The sequence below is a fragment of the Mus caroli genome, chromosome 13 (assembly GCF_900094665.2).
Source record: "Mus caroli chromosome 13, CAROLI_EIJ_v1.1, whole genome shotgun sequence".
Classification (NCBI taxonomy): Eukaryota; Metazoa; Chordata; class Mammalia; order Rodentia; family Muridae; genus Mus; species Mus caroli.
The window spans coordinates 92352531-92360686 of NC_034582.1; the positions used below are offsets into that span (position 1 = coordinate 92352531).

The window sequence follows — 8156 nt, forward strand, 5'->3', positions numbered from 1 at the left end:
TCAGACATTCCTTCCTGACAAAGGTATTTAATCTCTGGTCCACAGTGAGTAAGTCGTATACATCCCTTTTCCCACCATGAATAAACAGTTTGGACAAGCAAGGACTGTCCCCTTCCTCAAGGACTACTGTGGGGGAAAAGCCACACCGCCTAAGACTCCCACAGAAGGCCCCTCCATGCTCCTGACATTCACCTTGAGTCCAGTGGATTGACCCCAGCCCTGGGCTCATTGCCAGCCTGTGGGACCCCATTCTCAACTCCCAGCAGCCTCTGGGTGCACAGGAGTTAGAGAATCATAACCTTGGCCCCAGCCTGCTCCATTTCTCACAGAGTGGGAACCCCATCTTAGGCTACGTTCCTCCTCCCTTGAGCCCTCGTCAGCATCTATGCTCTGTTCTATGATGCAAGCCCAGTGCTGCAATGGCAAAGAGGAAGGAATATAGCCTAGGGCCCCTGTGTTTAGATTCTTCAATCAGCGTTCACACACCAGCAGCGAGGTGAAACACAGATCCACACCCCCACACATAGTAATTTGCACGCGCGCACACACACACACACACAACCCACATTCATACACACACACACACAAAAGAAAGTAGAGACCTCAGTCGAGCCAATCCATGTTCCACTACAAAAGTTGGTCCTATGTCACACTAAAAGCAACTCTGTTCTATGATACAACATGAGGGGTTGTATCAGTGAGCAACTCTGTTCTATGATACAACATGAGGGGTTGTATCAGTGAGCAACTCTNACATGAGGGGTTGTATCAGTGAGCAACTCTGTTCTATGATACAACATGAGGGGTTGTATCAGTGAGCAACTCTGTTCTATGATACAACATGAGGGATTGTATCAGTGAGCAACTCTGTTCTATGATACAACATGAGGGGTTGTATCAGTGAGCAAAAGCATTTTAATTATTAGAGAAGATACAAATCAAAAGCACAATGACATGTCAGGCGGTGGTGGCGCACACCTTTAGTCCCAGAGCTAGGAGGCAGAGGCAGGCAGATCTCCTGAGTTCAAGGCCAGCCTGGTCTACAAATGAGTTCCAGGACAGCCAGGGCTATACATAGAAGGCCTGTCTCAAAACAAACAAACAAACAAACAAACAAACGAACAAACAAAAAGTACAATGGCTAGTGTTGGTAAGGATGCAGCGTTGGTGAAGACGCAGCGTTGGTGAGCATCTGCAGAAACTGGCACTCTTACACACCGTTTGTGAGAATGTCAGCCTGTGCAGGTAGGAGACAACAAACAGAGAAGCCTTCTCTGCAAAGCTCTTAGGAAATCTTCCGTGGCAGTTCTTGTTAAGGACCATGCACAGGAAGGCTGTTTCTTCACAGCTCCATTTTATTAGAGTTCCACTTCGGTAGATGGTTTTCACACCTACAAGGGAATGGTATTCAGCATTTAAAAGGAAAGGAATGTGGACACATGCCATAGCATGGATGAACTTTGAGAGTGTGATGTAAAGTAAAAATAAGCCAGACACAAATGCTGGGATTAAAGGCATGTGCCAGCCTGGTCTACAGAGCTAGTTCCAGGACAGCCAAGGCTACACAAAGAAACCCTGTATTGAAAAACATAATAATAATAATAATAATAATAATCAGTCACAAAAATTAATGATTCTACCTAAATGAGGCTCTTAGAGTAATGAAACTCACAGTGTAGCATAATGGTTGCCAGGACCAAAAAAAAAAGGGGAAACTTTTCAGTTAATATGTATTTTCAAGAGTGTATTAACTATAGATATAGGCATGGTGGTAGCCATACAGCATTGTGAATGTGTTTCACACAGTGAACTATGAATGAAAAAATACTATAACACATTTTATATTATGAATTTTGCCAAAACTACAACAGAAATCTCTGTAATGGAAAGGGTGGAGACTATGGACTCTGGGGCAACAACGTTCTCCTTCCTGAGTGTGTGTCCAGTTACCCTGGACAACCACACGGGGAAGGTTCTGAGGAGGGCTCCTTGGATGGCTCCTGCACTGGCCATGTTGTTCTAATCCCCCACTGGTCCTTAAAGAATTCCACGGAAACCGGGCGTGGTGGCGCACACCTTTAATCCCAGCACTCGGGAGGCAGAGGCAGGTGGATTTCTGAGTTGGAGGACAGCCTGGTCTACAAAGTGAGTTCCAGGACAGCCAGGGCTATACAGAGAAACCCTGTCTCAAAAAAGAAGAAAAAGAAAAAAAGAATTCCACGGGACTGTGGGCTTCCACGGAGCCCATGACATAGGTGGATCTAAAGGGACTGTCTCCCTGTCTCCCTTTAGACTCCTCTCCCCAGAGAACTCTTTCCTGAACTGGCTCTACCTTCTGGCCTGGCAGGACTCAAAGTCCTCACCCTCCTCACTATACTTGGTTCACATCACTAGGAGGTCTAAGTGTGAGTGTGTGTGTGTGTGCATCTGTCTGTCTGTCTGTCTGTCTGAGTTGAGTAATATCCAATCCTAAGAGCTTTTCAAAACATTGACCTACATCATAAATAGACAGGGTGGTCAGCTGCTAAGTCAATATAAATAATTTTTATGAAAAAAATCATGATGTAATTTTTTGGCAAAAAAGAAAAAGTAAAGTTGTAGAAAAATCCAGAGAAGAAAAGAGTCTCATTATAATACAACTTTCTATTGTGCTGTGTATGTGAACAGAAAATGTTACCCCTTACCCCCCACAGCAGTGGACAGAGCTGTGTCACTCCAGCAGTAAGGACTGGCTAGGCACTGAGAGTCTCCATCTACCTCATCAAAGGAGGACTTTTCAATAAAAGCTTGCTTTTGTGCTTAGTGACTACCAACATGGGTAGTCTATGTCTGATCAATTATGCTACTCAGAATTTGTACTGACAGTGGGATGCAAGAGTATTTTGTTTTTTAATACTTTGGACCTAACATTTATAAGGAAGTTTGTAAAAGGCTATAAAAAAGGTATATGCAACCTTAAAAGGTATGTAGTTGCATATACCTTTTTTCAAAATAAAACATGTTTTACATATTTTGAAATATAATAAATGTAATAATAAAAGTATTGACTTAATAATGTATTCATTAATAAATTAATAAATAAAATAAAAATTAAATGTGATGTGTACTAATATAGTAAATATGATGAAATAATGATTAACAATATTATAAAGATAATGCATAGGATAAAATTGAGTGCCAATGAAATACCTAGAAATAAAATTTTACCATGCTGAAAACATAAAATATTATTTTAAATAATCTGACCGATTAAAAGTAGATTATGATTGTCATGAAATAATATAGCTTACAATGTCCACATGTAACTCAGGTGACTTTCAGGAGCAACCAAAAATATCTCGCAATGACTAAAATCTACCTACTGCCCACAGTCTCACTGCCGGGTGTGAGCAAACACCTCAAACAGATCAAGTCCTGTTAAGCACACAGACTGCCATCAAACATCAACCAACAGTTACAAAGCAGTTCACGCACACGGGTTCCGTGAACTTGCCAACAATTGTCTGGAGGCAGCTACTCGAACATTCCAGATCTGATTTCTCTCACACTCCCTGGGCTTTGGACCACCAAACATGGTCACCACCACCACCACCACACATGCACACACACACAGACACCACCACACATGCACACACACACAGACATACACACACAAACACCACCACACATGCACACACACACAGAGACACAGACACACACAGAGACACCACCACACATGCACACACACACAGGGACATACACACAGACACACACACACACAGACACCACCACACATGCATGCACACACACACAAACACACAGACATACATACACACATACACAAAGACACCACCACACATGCACACACACACAGACATACACACAGACACACACACAGACATACATACACACATACACAAAGACACCACCACACATGCACACACACAGACAGACACACACACACCAGTCTGGTATATTTTCGTTTTGGTTTGGTTTGTTTGAAAAAGTGTCTGGCTATGGTGCCCAGCCTGGCCTCAACCCCTGGGTCACCTTTCTGTCTCATTCCCCAGAAGAGCTCCGCTGCCCACCAGCTCTCCCTTTTCAGTCAGTGTGTGGTAAAATGATTGCCCCAGAAACCCCACAGTTGGCACTCATTGCAGCACTTACTATTAACAGGCCAGTCTTCACCCGTAACTATGGCAGTTAGCAGAGTTTCCGATGTCCTGTCAATCATCTGAGCCTCAGGTTGGCTGGAGCCTCTGTAGATGCTGTCCCTGGGCTGAGTTAGCCCACTTCCTCACTGATGTCCCATGGCACCTGGGTGACAGTTTAGCGTAGGTAACACACACATAATATCAGAGACTACAGAAGTTTCAAGTAATTCATGAGCATTTTTTAACACCAAAAATTAACACCAAAAATAACCTCGGTCCAAAAATCACCAAGGAATGCTTACCCTGCTGAGCATCTTTAAAAGCAGGAACACTGAATAATAAGATACTAGGCCTTACAATACCACGATGACACATTAAAGCCTGTGGCATATGCAGCACACCAGAGTATAAATGCTTTCATTTGAATGTAGGACAAAACTCGGTCAACTTTGACATGAGCAAAGAGGTGCACACATTTTCAAATTTGCTTTCGAGGTCACCTAAGAAGCTGGATACCTGTTCAGCAGGACCGTCTTGAGGTGTGTGTGTGTGTGTGTGTGTGTGTGTGTGTGTGTGTGTGTGTGTGTGTATGTGTGTGCCACCATGTGCCTCTCCTTGGAGCAGGATGGGCCCTCCTACATCAACTAGCAATCAAGAAAAACACTCCACAACACTTCTACAGGTCAGCCTGACTAGGGAAGGCCTCACCTGGAGCTCCCTCTCCTCAGGTGACTGACTCTAGGTTTTTTCCAACTTAACAATAAAAACTACCCAGCACGGTCACTGTTGGCAAAAATTCTGAAGATGACAGAATTATTTTTATTCCAAGAAAGAAAGAAAGAAAGAAAGGAAGGAAGGAAGGAAGGAAGGAAGGAAGGAAGGAAGGAAGGAAGGAAAAGAAAAAAGAAAAAAGTCTTTTGAAGTTCAGAATGGTTCCGTTGGTACTGTCACACACGTGTTAGACCTGACTTTGGATGCCAGCGCCGAGGAGCTACGGGCTGCAGGATCGCTGGGGCTTGACGGCCAGTGCTCCAGGGTCAGTGAGAGACCCTGTCTCAAAAATAAGGTTGGGAGCTATTACGAGACTTTCTCAGACACATCAGAGGTTCAATAATAACGCGGAGACTTTCATACAGTTTAAGGTTGTAGGCCGTTAGTTGGGGCAATCTCTCAGCTACTGTTTACACTTAGACTATTCTAGCTTACGAGCCCACCATGTGGCTAACTCTGTACCTCCCTGTTCTGCTCTGGCTGTGTCTGTTCTCTTCCATGTCTGTTTCTGCATCTTCTCTGGCACTCTCTCCGTCAGGAAGTTCCGCCCTTGTACTTCCTGTCCCAGCTATTGGCCATTGGCTCTTTATTACAACCAATCAGCAGTGAGACAACACCATGTCTTTGCTTGCTTGCTTTTAGGAAGGTGAGGAAGGACAAATATTTACAAAATAGAAAACCCAGTGTGGGGCCATAGAAATGACAATACCAGAGTCCTGCCAGCACTTAGTTCTCTGCTAGTAAAAAATTAACAGTTGAAAATACAGAGATACACTTTTATACAGTGTGAGGAAGGTCACCCAAACGAAGAGCAATTGGGGAAGACACCCAATATTGACCTTTGGCTTCCACATATGGGACATGGGTTTGTAAGTTTGCAAATGCACAGAGAGCCTTTTTAAAAGTAGGATTTTGAATGCCAGTGGTGAAGAAACAGAGGCAGACATTCTAAGTGGGGTAGGAGATCATGATGGGCAGAACTCAGGGCTTTAAAGAGGGCAGTGGAATTAATAGTGAGTCTGTTCAACTAAAGACAAGCAGGGCAGTGGTGGCCAATTCCTTTAATCCCAGCACTTGGTAGGTAGAGGCAGATGGATCTCTGAGTTTCAGGTCAGATCGGTCTACATAGTGAGTTCCAAGACAACCAGAGCTACATAGTGATACCCTATCCAACAAGCAAACAAACATGATTATAAAGTATGAAGGAGGGATTGCCTCACTCTCCACAGAATCAGAAGGGACTACATTCTAGGTAAAGAAATCACCCTGAGCCAGGCATAGTGACAAATGTCTTTAATCCTAGTGCTCTTCAGGTGGACCTCTGAGTTCCAGGCCAACCAGGGCTACACATAGGAAACCCTGCCTAAAGGGGGAGGAGGAGGACGAGGAGGAGGATGAGGAGGAAGAAGAGGAGGAAGAGGATAAAGAAGATAAAGAAGAGGACAAAGAAGAAGACAGACAACAACAAAGACGATGGAGATGATGAAGATGAAGAAGAAGAAGAAACAATTCTGAATATCTTACAATGTCAGAGTGTAGGGGTTTCTCAATGTTGCAAGACAAGAGAGCCTTTAGATTTTCATGGAGGGAATCATCAGATTTATAGTGTCTAGGACAGGCTGAAAATAGAAGATGCATCTAGCAACAAAGAGCTGTAGGAGGATGTAGGAGCTGTAGGACATCCTAATCAAAGTGGTGAGTGACCAACACCATCGCCACCCTTCCAACACATACATAGTCCACTCATAGTCTGACATAACCTATATAATTGTAAAATAAATGTTAAATTGTTATTTAAAAATACACAAAAGGGTCTGGAGAGATGGCTTACTGGTTAAGAGTACTTGTTGCTCTTGCAGAGGATCAAGTTCAGTTTTCTGAATACTGGGTGGTATGCCTATGAGTTCCTCTGTGCCTCTGGCATATTATCCATGACTTAGCTAGGCCACTTGACCAGATGGGCTTCAACTCGATGAATCTCGTCATCAGGTAAAGGTCTAGAGATTCAGTAGCTGAATTTAAGGCCACCCCTGGGCAACCATGCCTTTGTTAAGCTACAAGGCTGTTCCCTGATATCTTTCCTAGTATATTCATACAAGGTGTATCTATACAATTTGGTACTTTAGAACCATTTTTTTGCATGTAGCACTGGTCATAGAAGGCAAGCTAGGGTGTTCTTAATCAAATTGGGAACAACACAAGTAGGCTATCACTAGAGCTCCATTTCCTTAATTTTACCATCTCCCACAGGGGTAAGGACGGCCACGTTTCTGTTGTGTGTAATTTTAAAAACAGGCTTACTCCTTTTCGAGAGCTCTGCCTGAGCTCTTTTCATCTCTTGTGGCTAGTGCCACCAACAACCACCCAGGTCTCACTCAGCCTCCATGCTAGCTCTCTGCTTGCTCCTTGCCCGGTGCTGCAACGGCCATCCCACCCAGCTCCTACACATCGGCCATCCATCCCACCCAGCTCCTATGGCTAGCTTCGCCAAGCCGCTCCGGTCTCTTTGTTCTCTGGCTGATGCTGGCAACGACCATCTCATCCAGCTCCCCTTAGTCCTGTGGAAGGAAAACACTAGAGACCTTTATATTTTAAAACTGAGCAGATAACTCAAAGACTAGGTGAAGAATATCCTGCCCCATCCTCTTTGGCCTCCGCAGCCACCTGAGGAGGGTACAAACCATCGGTGCCCCAAGAGATCTACATGTCTGCAGCTTCCTCTCCCTTTCACCGCCTGGTCTGACTCCAATCCTCTCCATCCCCCTCTCTTCCTCTCTGGGACCCCAAAAACCCGCATCCATATCTTCGCCTAGCCATTAGCTTCTGCTGTCTTTATTTAGCTAATCAAACAATTAGGGGAACAATTAGGGGAACTTCCCCTACACATTTTACCAAATGGCCACTGCCCAGAAGTTTTCTCATAGTTAAAAGATACCTTTACCATACCGAGAAACAACAGACTCAGTGCCTAAGCCACATGATGCAGAACTAAAGAACTATGCTTTAATGAATCAACAAGGTTACAACAGAGCCAACTTTTGGAGATTTCAAGTCACCTTGGTTGTAGGACAAGGAAATAGAATTTCTTGCAATTAATAGGAATAAGAATGAGGGGTGAGTTTAAAACTTCTGAGAAGGCAGTGCACACCTACACATTTCCAGTTAAAAAATATCCAGGGAGAGCTGGGGAGTGGTGGCACATGCCTTAATTCCAGCACCTGGGGGTTGGAGGGTGGGATCTTTGAGTCTGAT

At 44.1% G+C, this 8156-nt stretch overlaps 1 long non-coding RNA gene across 1 annotated transcript; it reads right to left on the reverse strand.

Moving 5' to 3' along the window:
* Positions 1 to 1088: 1088 nt before the first annotated feature.
* Positions 1089 to 5425, reverse strand: LOC110308695. The gene is made up of 3 exons (XR_002379599.1): positions 5367 to 5425; positions 4147 to 4296; positions 1089 to 1391 (listed from the first exon to the last, which is right to left on the reverse strand). It is a non-coding gene; the product is annotated as an uncharacterized LOC110308695 (long non-coding RNA).
* Between the last annotated feature and the right edge of the window lie 2731 nt (positions 5426 to 8156).